The sequence below is a fragment of the Leuciscus leuciscus genome, assembly GCF_965113295.1.
Source record: "Leuciscus leuciscus genome assembly, chromosome: 13".
Classification (NCBI taxonomy): Eukaryota; Metazoa; Chordata; class Actinopteri; order Cypriniformes; family Leuciscidae; genus Leuciscus; species Leuciscus leuciscus.
The window spans coordinates 30,424,084-30,438,221 of record NC_138737.1 but is presented as its reverse complement, the minus strand read 5'-3'; the positions used below and the strand labels follow the sequence as shown (position 1 = coordinate 30,438,221).

The window sequence follows — 14,138 nt, the reverse complement described above, 5'->3', positions numbered from 1 at the left end:
ACACGGTATACTAATTGCTTAATTGTCATGAAATAATGTTGTAATACAAACAATTGTAATGGTCAAAAATAAGTCTTTGAAGTCTTCAACCAAAATATAATTGAATTTTTTTTTTTATTGTGTGCTTAAAGATTACAGAGATATGTTCTTTCAATCAGAATCTAAAGGTTTTTTGTCTAGTAATGAAATCACCTTCTCATGTTCCAAATTTAATATTATTATTTACGTCTTTTAAAAACCTGCTTCAAATAAACCAATATACCAATATACTATTCTGGAGATCTTACAATTGTTGTATCAACAATACACTCTCACTCTGGTTCGTAATAACAAAGTTTCCTTGCTGAACCTTTACCGCTGTTGTACCATTGAAGAACCTTTATTATAAAAATAAAGGTCCCAATTTTTTTTTTTTTTTTTTGTGCAGAAATGCCATAGCAGAACCAATTTTGTTTCCCGAAAGAACCTTTCTGTGAACAGTTCTTGAAAAAAAGAACCATTTTTTTCTTAGTATGAAGAACATTTAAAAAATCTAAAGAACCCTTTTACTTTTTTGTGCCATGGATGTTAAAGGTTCTTCATGGAACCATAGATTCCAAAAAAGAGCCTTTATTTTTTAAGATGCATAATACTGAATATTATTGACATTGGAATTTCAATTATTAATACATTTTATCTACAAAGATTGAAATATTTTATATTTTGCACATTTTTAAATCTTATGACAAAAATAACTCACAAACATGGATGGCTGGAATGAGGGGTTAGACAGCACAAAGGCAGATGGAGAAAGTGGGGTCTTAGCATGGCTGGGGGTCATTGTTATCAAAGCTGGTGTTTAATGGGTTCCTGACCCTTTCTCATAGAAGACATTTTGTAAGTTGGGCAGCTGAATAGATCTGAAGGGTACGAGCAGGTATGAATGCACGAGGGGATTTGCCAAAGGAACAATGACCCATCATTTCCTCTTCAAAACGTGCAGCTGGACAAAACTATACTGTACTGTAACCAGAAACATCAGCATGCATGCACTAAGATAAATCTGTACTAATTGTAATATCATGACACCCATGGCTCTATTCCAAATTAGCTGCCTTGCTGCATGCTGGCAACTACCTTTTAAGGGAGAAACCTAAATGAAATTGAACTTCAAAACACTACATAGGCAGCAACTTAAGTGTGGCATAAAAGTAGGGCTGCTTTTGTGAAGCTCGCAATTTAAATCAATAGGTTAGTGTTAGGTTAGTATTTTCTCTTAGGTCCTGTTTACACCTGGTATTAAGATGAGTTTTGGTCGATTGGATCACAAGTAGACGAGGGAGACACATTCTGTTTACACCTGGTGTTTTAATGTGTCTCTTTTGTCGACTTTCAACACTTTTGTCCTGATTTCTTCGAGGGGAGGGTCTATAGGGGGGTAAATGTATGTGTTTTTTCAGATCTTTCGATCTAATGGACAAAATAAGCTCACGGAATTTATATAAGAGCGCATATGGAGACGACGGAAAAACATACGGAGAGCATCAGCTTTCGTTTCTGCTCTGAGAAGACAACACCGAATGCGGTGAGTGTGTGTTAGAAATCAGGAATGGTGAGAGAACATTGTGCTTGGTACATTTTCTGTCTTCAAACCAAACTTGGGTCTCCAGCCGACAAAGTTTAAATCCTGTCTGGCTAGCGTGCTTCCCATAATGTTTACGCGTTATGTGAGTAGGCGGAGAGTAGGCGTCTTTTGTGGCTGCTCAAACACATTCAACCACATGAGAGTCTACACAATGAAAGCAATCCTGTCGAAAGCAATCGTTTTCGACTACCTTTGGAAGTGGTCGAAAGTGGACAAGCTCAAAACGTTTAAGACCCCATTTATACCTGTATTTAGCGTCGTCCACTAGTGATCCGATTGACCAAAACGCTACTTAATACCAGATGTAAACAGGGCCTTGGTGTTGCTAAGCTAATGGTATGGTACTCTAAAAGTATAAAAATACATGAACTATTTGTCAGTGTAATATTTGAATAAATTAAGTATATTTATAATAAAATGTATTGGATTGGGCCAAAAGAAGGTGTCTTAGGCCTTTATGGGCCTTCTCATCGTCAGCTCTGTAGGTTTTCAAATGTAATAAAGTGATCTGGATCTCAAATGTTTGAAAACAAATACCTTTAGAAGAGAAAACATACTCGACCAGCGCCACTAATCCAAATGTACAATGCAGCTTTCTCCGAACAATTTTGGACGGGAAAAGACCCAACAGAGATACAGCTGCCAAGTGCCGAAGCAAATATTTATTTTACCAAATTACATGAAGTCGCCTCTTTTTCTAGAACGTGCCCCACAATAGCATCTCAACGTACACAAAGTGCCCATGATGCTCCAGAGCAGCAGACCTCTTCGCAGGCACGCGGTTGGGAGGCATACTCAACTTCGACTGAGATATCCATCTGGGGTTTGTCATGTTAGACATCTGCCTACGTCTTTTTCTCTTCTGTAATTATAGGAATATTTATTTTCCTTCATCCACTCTGGGAAGACAGCACATCATGTGGCTTGGGTTTTGTGGACGTTGTGAAGGACCAGGAAATGGCCTGTCCAAGAAGTGAAGATTTGTGATTCTAATTTTTTGGAATTGACAAACAAAAAAGAGAAATAAAAGAGGAGAGGTTTATTGTGATTTGATGAAATCAGAATGTGCTATTCAGCTGCAGTTGAAAGAAACAAGAAGAGCATCTCTGTATCTCATCACATTTGCGTGTTTTCAGTTGATCACTTGGTGTGTAAATCTAAACACTTCATCCCTTTGACGTGAAGATAAATAGCAAAATCTATACATTCACTTATTCATAATCTATACCTTCACTTATTCAGCTGGTCTCTGATCAATATCAGTCAATAGCTGAGATCAGGCTTTTTCCATATTGATCATGCATATATTCCATCAGATTGGCGAAGCATTTAATGTTGAGTTATTATGTGAAGAGTAATGATATATATTCTCAGCAAGGCCCAGGCCGAGATAAATCATAACATAAATAGAACAGTTTAATTTCCTTTGGTGGGTTTGGTTAACCTTGACATGCTTATTTGCACTGATGGTTGCTGCCCACCAAACGGCATAAGAGAGACATTACTTACACAAAACTCAATGCAGACCAATACATATCTATAATCTATGTCTCTGTTTTATGGGCCCTTTAAGACATCATGAAATGACATTTCTAATGCATTTAACCCTAAATGTACACTATGTAACTTTTGAGGCTCTAGTGGTTACTAAACAAAACTGCATGCGTATTGAGGAAGATCATTGTTACTTCTCTCTCTTTGTATATATATATATATATATATATATATGACTAGTCATATATATATATATATATAAATATATGACTAGTCATGCAGGTATTGGGCTACTCTGCAGTGGTTGTTCTCCGGCACAGTCTAAAATAGTCTGAATATAAACAATTATAGGTGTACCGTAGTGATTCAGGACAAGACAAAAACATGGATTCATGATGTACTCGATCATTCTATAAATTTTGTACATTTAGAAAAAAAAAGGTATAGAGTACCTTTAAATTTAATGTATTTCTGATTTAGTTAGTCCAATTGTGTTGTTTATTATGCTGCATTCAATTTAATGTCGGATGTGAGATCACTCAATATCTATGACTTCTGTTGCCCAACTCTTGGAAGATGACCAATGTAGAAATAAAAAAGCAATGCTAGATTTGCACTTATTTGGTTGCTAATGGATTGCAGGTGATAAATGATGATATGCAGTGGCAGCATTTGTTCTGCAGGTGCACGATTATCAATAGAGAGGATCATTTACTGTGGTTTACACACCTGCCTCTGCAAACGTCTGTGAAACAGGTTTCAGTATTGAAGAACTTTAGTTGGGTCCCAAATGACGCACTATACACTATGTACTTATGCACTATGTACCCAACTGTGTAGTGTATGAATCTTAAGTATTTAACATAAATAATAGTCTGATAGCCTCTCCCCCTCCGCTACGTAATCAAAGCTGCGACAGTTCAGTGCATGAAGTGTTTAAACCGTTTTTTCGGTTAATTAAGTGCATCATCCAGGTATTTAAAGGGCACCTTTTCTTTTAGGGATTTTCAGTGTGAACACACTCACACTTATTTATACAACAAAACATCATAGAATAGTGCACAAGTACGTGAACTGGGACCCACCTTTTGACTCATTAGCTGTGTTTACATCCACTATTTTGGGATATCGCATAAAAAAATGCTGGATGGAAATCGCTAAATGTGTATAAATTCTAAAAATGAGACTTTGCGATGGGATAACTGGACTAACCAGCAGACCATTCTCATTGCACAGCATCTGAAATGTAGTTTTGGTTGTTCTAAAATGTCTGAGCAAAGTCTGTCGTCAAAATGGTTCAGTATAATTTTCCCAGAACTGTCTTATACGACTATGTTCCCAAACAGCAGGCATCCGCCTCCAAAAGCAAAATAACTTCTGTGCGCTCTGAGGGCCAAGTAATTTATAATATACAAAATTGTTATATACAGTGGCTTATCCTACTGCAGCAACTTCCATTTTTCATAGTGATATTTAGCACAAGTTTATCAGGAAGTGTCGATTTTCTTCTCTTCGGCTCACTAGATGGAAACGGTGCTTTATTCGCAAATGTTTTATGCCATATTCCAATTTTGCGAACAAGTTAAATTCGCAACTTTGGATGGAAACAATAGCTATTGATGCATCAAAAGTGAATGTTTACCATTAACTGTGTACATAGCCCTGGACGCCACCATATTCGTGAGACGTTATGCACCTGCGTCTCTGCAGATTTTAAAGATGTGATGTACTGGGAAGTAGTGACTGATTTAAAAAAAAATAAAATTCAAGTTGCAGGTCTGATTTCAAATGATGTGCTAATCGGTGTTGTGCTAATCTACTCGAATCGCTAATTTGTAACTTGCTTGACTAAATTAACAAAGTGAGTTGACTTTAACTTGAAGTAATGACTCAACTTGGATTTGTACTGCATGACTTGAGAATTACTTTTTAACAATAGTATAATTGATGTTGGAAGTTGTGTCCTTGCATTGATCCATAATGTGCTGCTCATATCTGGACTGTTGAGGACATTTACACGGTGCAAATAGCAACTAACTACTTTATACACTCAATGCAAATAAAATACTGCTATTTTTGATTAGTTTAAATAGAATATATCGTTATTTACACTTAGTGCATATATACTCTGACAATCATATATTTTTATTATAACTATCTAAAATATATTTTCTAAGAGGAAAAATGATTAAGTAGCTTTGGCAAATATAGCATCTACTTGTTTTAGTTTGTTACTATGACATGATTTGTCTTACTCGGGGTGAGTATGGTGTCTTGTACAGGCCCATCTGATGTTCTGAATTCTCTGTTCTCTTTGTCGGTCATCCTTCTCTTTGCGCTGTCATTACCCTTTCTCCAGCCTTACAGTTTACTCGCTTCTCTTCACTTGTCTTCTCTCGTCTCCGGCTATGATAGTGTCTCCTGACGCGCTCCAGCATACAAACGTCCTGAGGAGTGAATGAACTTGGCACATAAAACTTTTTTCTCCTCTCCTCTCATCCTCTTTCTTTCTCTCTCTCTCTCATTTGCTTGTTCTCTCTCTTTTTTTTCCATCCTCGCCTCCATTTACATTCTCCTCACAAATGCAGACGATTCACAGAAAACAAGAGATAATGGCCAGTGTCCAATCGGCCAGAGCTAATCAGCGTGCATCGTGGGAAAAGCCCAGGATGAGGGGCGAAAAACAGCCCATTGTCTGGAGGAGATTAAAGTCCCGAAAAGACGGCATTGTCTGACGAGGGGATAAATCTTCCTGCTGTCACTCAAACCTGAATTAAATTCTCCTTCGCCTCTAAAAGAGGCTTATCTCTGCTCAATAGCGTGTTGCGCTACAAGCCCAAAGGAATGTATTTGGTGAACTTGTGTTGCTGACACCTTATGAAGAAAAAAATAAATAAGGAGCAATGGGCAAAGAGCAAATCAGGGTGTTGTGGAGCTCAGGGACTTGAAAGAGGATGTGCATTTGGGCAGACCAGGATCACGATAGCCACTGGAGGGGGTGCAACGCTAAGGGTGGTTGATTGACTGTCCCTGGGCCTTTGAAAGCATGCAATATTCATTCCTTCCTTCGATTCCCCTGACCCTCTCCCTCTCCAATGCCAAGCGGCATTTGGAAGCACGTCACACGCCGGAAAAAGAGATCCGTCTATGACACCGTTGGCTTGCAAAGCGGTGGCAACATATGAAAAGCCCATGGCCGCATCACTTTATCTGTCCTCCAGCAAACGCCCTCGCCAAATTCTGCTCCTTCTCACCGGCCCTTTATCTGCTCTCCAGCGGGCTTGCCCTGCCAAAAACTGATCCCTCACACCGGGGCCCTGGAAGAATCTTCATGTTCTGCGTGCATTTAAAACAGACCTTGTAAAAGCCGCAAAAAAAAAAAGAAAGTGAAAGAGAAAGAGACAGAGAAAAAGGAACTTCTGTGGACACTGCCCCTCTCTGAAAAGAGAAAGTGGGTGTCCCATTTTTCAGCAAGTCCTTTCTGTGTACTGAAGGAGGAGAGTAAGGATAGATATTGATGATTCATACAGGAACAAAACAAGAAAGCACACGGAGCAGAGAGAGAGTCTATTCTTTACCACCCGCTGTCTGCTCCCTAAACAGGATTTTCCGCTTGCTGTTTTTGCAACTCGCTGTTGTTGTTTATGCCCTCTTTTAATTCCCTTCTTTCACAATCCCGGAGCTGTGCTCTTGCCATCTCTGGCCCGTCTGGACTTGGCTCCTTAACAAGCAAGGCTTACACCTGCTTACAGGATTAAATTAATTAGCACGAAACAGAGATGGTGGGGGGATAGAGGGAAGAATTATCACAATGAGGCAACTAGGCCATTGTTGCCCAGTCATGGCATCCTCTAGAGCGGATGCTGGCTCCGTTGTTTTGTGGTGAGCGGAAGTTACACCAGGAGGATACAAAAGGAGCAGGCTGATTTGTTTGGGTACTTGGGTGTTGAGGCCTGAGGGTAGAAGGATCTGTCAAGGTGATGTTTGACTGGCCTTATTCAGTGATGACCGGGGCTCGACGAGGAGTTTGTGTTCTGAAGCCATGGAAACACATTCACTATTCATTGGGCCTCTCTTAAAAATAACGGTTCTCCAATGGTTCTCCGCAGCACCTTGGGTTTGGCAGAACCCTATTCTTATCAAAAACTACAAATGGTTCTTCAGTTGACCGTATAGTGGTTATTTGGAGACAAAAATGTTATTGATGTGAAATATAGGTTCTTTAGATCAATCAACGTATTGGCTCTAGTTATTATTCACCAATAGAGGAGGTTCTTTAACGCAGCATGGAACCTAAAAGATGGCATCATAACATTTTTTATTAAAGAACTTATCTCATGTTGTTCCAAATATTCATGACTTTCTTCTGTAGAACTCAAAAGATTAGAGTAACCAAGGACTGTCAAAATATCTCAATTTACTGACTACAACATCTCTATGGGTGGGTGTATGTTTAGTTTGTTGCTCCAAATGTCATCTGATAGCAACATGATGACCTCTGTCTTTTTTGATGTGGGTGGTTTAATCCAGATATTCAAGGTTACTCCTTATTTGGTGAGCTGACTTTTATTTAACAGGATTATTCCTAAGTCAGGACAGGTAACCCCAGCTTCGTTAGAGGAAATTCTTCCTCCATGAGGTATTGAAGCCCCTTTGGCAAGTGTCTGCCCTCATCTGTCTCTCTTTCCCAAGGATGTCAGAGGAGCAGTAGAGGAACACAGGACAGAATACCCAAATCCATCTCACTAAATGCTTGCAGATGTGTGAACTGTGTCCTTGCCATGTTTTTAGGCGCTACCTCAACACTCTTTCGGCTTTCACTGACCACAACGACAGGGAGGGGAAAAAAAAACAAGAATATTTTGAGTTAAAGTTTTCAACCCAGCTTGGCATATTATTTATTTCCTAGTCATAAACTAGCTTTTGTGATATTTGCTAAATATATATATTTATATATATATACATTTTTTTTCTTCCTGTCTCATTCTTGTTTTTTTTCCCTTGTTTTTTGAGGTGGGGAGGTTAGGTCTTTTAGATAGTTAAGGTCATACCCCCAGTTTTTCCCATGAGTTTTTAGGGTCATTTGATTCTTAAGCGAGCTGATCCTTTCTGAAAACACATCTACTTGGATGTTGCACATGGAAGAAAGAGGAAAAAAAGAGTGTTTCAAACAGATTGTTCAAATGGGGCCTGAAACAGAACCTCTTGACCTGCCACCCAGGCCATATTATTACTGAATAGATAAAGACACCCATACTTTCAAAAGCAAGATCTATTTTGGTTTTGACTTGTTCCAGATCAGCATTCAGGCGGTAATTTGAGAGTTATCTTAATTGTTTAGCCTGACACCAGACAAGTTCACCATACAATTGAGCTTTGAACCAAATGGCAACACAAACGGATTCTTAGCACTGCTTCTAAATTTCGACAAACTTCATCAAAGAGCTTTGCCTATAAATAGCCCGACACAGAGTCTGACAGAATCAGATTTTTCAAAATATTTTTTTTTGCTCTGATCATGAGGAGAAAGTAGTAAAATGTATTTAAGAAGAATACTTCACTCTTACTGTTTTGAAAGCATTATCAAACAAAGAAACATGGAAAGGACAGGGATTTGTAGAAGTTTCTGAATGGAATGGCATTCCAATTTCAGATCCTTCTCCATGTGGTTCTGCTTATAACCTGATTCTACTATTCTTTTGCTATGAAATATTTATGACATTTTTGATGGACTTTGGAATATTTGAGTGCCTCCTCGGCATTCAGTTGCAAAACTACTATTTCTCATTTTCTTCAAATAGAACCCCAAAAGAACAACAAGCCTTGCTAATAGGTCTAGCAAATTTTTTTTTTTAAAGATCATCCTCTGAGAATTATGGGTTGAGTACACATATAGTGGTCTCTGGTAAGTGGCAGGAGCACTCTGGTGCAATCCCTTCCTTATGACAGTGATTAGAGCCACGCAGATAATGAGCGGTCTGAGCCTGAGATTCCAACGCTAACCTTCTAGCTAAGCAGCGAAGTCTCAGTAAAGCTTAGCGCATTCTTAACCTGCCTTGAAAACGTACGCTTAGTACATGCAACTAAATTAAATGCACAGTGCATGTTGTATTTGTGAGATGTAGGCCTATATATATCAATTCATGATTAAGTTTGGTAGATTATGCTTCGTGACATGTAGAACATTACTGCCAGGGTGTGTGTGAACGCTAGCAGCTGTGAGTCACTTTGGCCTTCAACAACATTACAACTGTCAACTGTCCTGATGATACAAGGGGGATCGGTTTACGCACTCACTCACCCCTTACCACACATACACACACACACACACACACACACACACACACACACACACACACACAATGTGATATGATATAAAGTAGTACCTCTAATGTTTTCTGATGCTATAATTGTAATGCACTGTACTACGCCTCACAGACCGAGCCAACCTGCCGTGTGATATCCCTACTCAAAACGGAGGAAGTGTTAACTCAACTGGAACAGTTTTGTCCTGTTAAGATGAGAAGAAAAAGGGGGAAAAAGTGGGAGAATGTGGATAACAGGACTAGTCACAGCAACCTTGATCCCGTCAGGTATTCACGCTATTGTGAGCACGTATAACGGCTGTCCGTCCGTCATCCCCGCGGTCAGACGCCTAATCTGTCCTTTCAGTGTGCTCTGAAAAGCCCCCAGCGCCACGGCCCCGGCGACACGCCGATTCACCATTCACCCTCCCCTCCCGAATGCAATCACCGGACAACCTCGCAATAATGCACTCCCTTTGAAAAACAAAATAAAGGTGGTCGCCTCGTTGTGGTTAGTCCCGGCGAGATAAATCATGCACTCCAAATTAACTTCCATTCAAAGTGCTGGAAAAGAATAGGCGTCCGCAGACGGACGGGCTGCTCTGAGAGCATGATGATTCGACTTGATAAATGTCAAGGCGGATAATTTGAGGGCTCTGATTAAGATCTTATCGGCCCGGGAAGTTAATAGAAAAGAGTTAATCAAAAAAGCCGCACAGGGTTCTGCCGAGTATCTGCGGGAGAGATCCCGTTTAAATTGGCTTCACTCGGGTCCTCTCAATTCTTGCCCTCACAAAGAGGTTGACATGTCCAAAGGTTAGTTATCCCACCAGGTTCGCTAATACTCAAAAACAAAACCGCTTTTAAAGATTTCCTGGAAGACACGATTAGAAACCAAGCAGGCGATCTCCTCACCTTTTATTGCTTCATTCAAGAACTTGAAAAAAAAGAAAAAATTGTTTTATTTTTGTTTTGTTTTATTTTGTCCCTTTAAAATTGGTGCATTTTGGTTACATTTAAAAAATGGACACATTACCTGAACAATACTTTACATGAATACACTAAATAGGCTCCATTTAGCAGTTCTCCAATATTGATAGTTTATGCCACATTTATTTTGACGCAAATGAAACAAGGATGTGAGGACAGATTATCTATTCAATTTGTCACACAGTTGTATACCTGGGTGTTGTCTAAGTCCCTTAATCACAAGTCAATTTATCTTGGTTGCAATCTTGGTAACACAGGCATGTACTGTATATTCGGAATACGGAAATCTCCAAAACAGTTTGTCAAGAGTAGTTTTAGATCCGACATGTACAACATAAGTTATCACATTCGTTTTCTAATGAGCTGTCGATCTCCTCCATTTGCTTGGAAAAAAATGTCCGTTGTGGATATAAAAGTCCAGACAATAATGATCCATTGACCTTAAAAACTACAACCTATTGAAGGGACTGTATTTATATCTCTTGAGCCTAGTTTATGTATGGCCTCTACCCTGACAAAGGGCCTCTTATGTCTATATATTCATGCATTAATTGAATTGATACACAAGCCGTGAAGGTGATTTTCACATCTATCTGTTGGGTAAAAATAAACAAACCTGCCTTTGTCAATCTTTGATCCGATGTGTGGGGTAACGTCACGTGTGTCTTTTGCTGGGAAAATCTGACAGATAAGCAAAAGGTGCATTTTAGCTACTCAAGGACGCACATTATCCACTCAAAACAAAATTAGCTCCCCAAAACACCTGACCTTGAACTGACCTTTGCCTTTAAAGAATAGAGCTTTCATGTGCAACAGCAATTGGAACATCAGTAGATTTTTCATTTTCACAAATGTAGATTTAGAGTGTCTACTGACATCCCGACACCTGTTCGAATGGCATCACCTTCTGGAACTCAGGGTGGGGAGATGTGTGGAGATCATGGAGATGATCTTTTGTCATGTTTGCTCCCAGTTAGGTGGTAGTAAGCACAGGTAGAGCAAATAACAGCTAAACAAACAGAAGAAGACAGTGGTGTGTGATAAATGATGAGACCTGTGTGAACACAAATAACTCAAACAAGATCAAAAGATTTTGTAGTCTTCATGTAGAAGAAGAGTTCATACCAGTGTTGCAGAAGCTACTATAAATTAGGAGTAGCTTGTAATCTGTCAAGCTACAGTTTTAAAGTTGATAAACCACAGTCAAGTTTTTGAATATATATCATTTTAGTGATTACAATTGCAAAAACTGATACATTTACATTAAATAAAACTGAAAAACTAGAATGCATTCCCATGTATATAAATGTTTATTCATCAGCTTCCAAATTAATGTTCCGCTTTAAAAACTAAGACCTAAAATGCTGCACAATGCTCAAATGGAGTTGCTTCTGACCCTGATCTTTTGCTTCCCTATTCAGAGAAAATAAACTTTATGAGTAATCCACAAGACATTTATACAGCTTTGGTACATGATCCATAAAGATCCATATGAGAACTCAAACAGTGTCAGTAAAAGTGATCTGGCAGTGCAGGAGGCTTGTGTCTGTCTACAATTCGGGTTTCCAGACAAATGTTCTTACAGCTGCAGCAGTAAAAATTCAAGAGAAGGGCAATACGAATCTCATTTCATCTCTGTGAGTGATTGAATTTTCATCTCTAAATTCAAGACATTCACTCTGTGCTCTCTATTATGCAAAGTTGTACACTAGCAATATAGACCTCTTTTATATCTTATGTTGCGTTGCTCACTTTAAGTGTAGAAATGTGAAATTATATTATTTCAGACTTTTAGAAGCTTAGAATTATCAGTTGAGATTGCTTAGGCAATCATCATTATTACGGTTGCTCATATGTTGGGCTAATGCTTTGGACCAAGGAGCCAAGATTTTGCAAGTTAGCATGGTCCTGTTGTTGTAACTACACCATTCAGCTGCAAACAGAATCTGTTTTCACTGATGACCAGTGATGCATAATGCTGTATTGTCAGTACACAATCCTGGTTTTCAAAATTAACTCAGAATTGTAACCAGAACACCATAGAAACTACATAGCAACACACTAAAAACACTCAGAATACCAAAAACTGCATAGCAACGCCCTGATAACCACCTTGCATGTGGTATCATACTAATTTAAACGGTAAATAATGCTGATGATAAAAAAAAGACAAAAATCAAGTACTATATATAACCTTAGTGATATATATTGGTAACCTAACCCTAACTATAGAATTATATATTGTTAGAACACTTTGTTCACGCAAAATTAAATTATTATGGTTGAGGAACCATATAAAGATGTGAAGTGTACTGTAGGTTATTTTTTTGACACACTTGGCCAAGTGAGTGTTTTCACTTGACAATCTCCTTTGTAAAATGTGTGAGCCCATGTAATGGGCACCAAATGTCCCCACAAGGATAGTAATATCAGTAAATTTTGACATTATGGGGACATTTTCTTTTTTTGGTCCCCAAGAGGAAAACAGCTTATAAATCATACTAAATGAAATGTTTTGAAAATGTAAAAATGCTGAAAGTTTTCTGTGAGGTGTAGGGTTAGGGGTAGGCGATAGAATATACAGTTTGCACAGTATAAAAATCCTTACGTCTATGGGAAGTCCCCTTAAAACATGGAAACCTGTGTGTGTGTGTTGTGAGTACACTGATAGAGCTTGGATGCAGAGTGTTTGACAGAAGTGAATTAATTGGGCCCCCTCGGATCATTTGTCTTTATTGCGAAGGCTAATTGGAATAGAAGCAGGTGTTAATGGCAACAGCACAGTGACTGAAGACTGAATCTCCAATGCAGGCCTGTAATGGAACTCTGTGAGTGAACTTAACCATGTTTTAATTAGATTTCATTCTGAAACTAAACCTCACGTTTCTCCTGTTTGCCCTCTAAAGTGAGCTGAATAGACTCAAAGTGTGTGTGTGAAGTGAATTCTGTGTTATAGGCTTTTAAAACGTTTGTGACTGTTTCAAGTCAAGTACACATAATTGTTTTAAATATAACACTTTTCACAATACACATTGTACACGCAGTTTTAGAGGAAAAAAAAAATCATGATGTTAATGTGTATAATCTTAAAGGGTTACTGTAGTTCACCCAACAAAAATTCTTTCATTATTTATTCAACCTCATGTAGTTCCAAATCGTTCAACATTGGAACACAAATGAAGATCTTTTTAAGAAGATCCTTTCTCTCCAGAAAGGTAGTTAAGAAATAATCCACGTGACTAAAGTGGTTTAACCTCAATTTTACGCCGTGAATGCTTTGTTTTCCAAAAAACAAACAAACATAATTTACCACTTTATTTACAAAATATTAATCTCCAACACATTTTTTTTTTTTTTTTTTTTTTAATAAAGTGGTAAATTATGTTGTTGTTTTTTTGGCAAACAAAGCACTTGCCTCGCTTCATAAAATGTAGATTATACCACTGGAGTCACATGGATTACTTCAATGTCTTTACCTTTCTGGGGCTTGAAAGTGGTAGTTTGCATATCTTTCAATATCTGTTAACAATTTAATTAAAAAGATCCTCATTTGTGTTCCGAAGATGATCTAAAGTCTTACGGGTTTAGTGAGGGTGAGTTAAAGGTTAGTAAATGATGACAGAATTTTCATTTTTGGGTGAACTAACCCTTTAATATCTCAGGCCTTATAGTCGCATTTAGAAGATTAGAACTGGGTGATAATATTGTTTACATTTTGTGATGAT

The 14,138-nt window shown here is 38.3% G+C and overlaps 1 protein-coding gene and 1 long non-coding RNA gene across 12 annotated transcripts in view; one reads left to right on the top strand and one right to left on the bottom strand.

Annotated features, from left to right (window-relative positions):
* prdm16 (PR domain containing 16) overlaps positions 1 to 14,138 on the top strand; it is a 230,210-nt gene that overhangs the window by 22,213 nt on the left and 193,859 nt on the right. The gene's annotated exons all lie outside the window — the stretch shown is intronic.
* LOC309513571 lies at positions 4,883 to 13,562 on the bottom strand. The gene is made up of 2 exons (XR_014211473.1): positions 9,446 to 13,562; positions 4,883 to 9,414 (listed from the first exon to the last, which is right to left on the bottom strand). It is a non-coding gene; the product is annotated as an uncharacterized lncRNA (long non-coding RNA).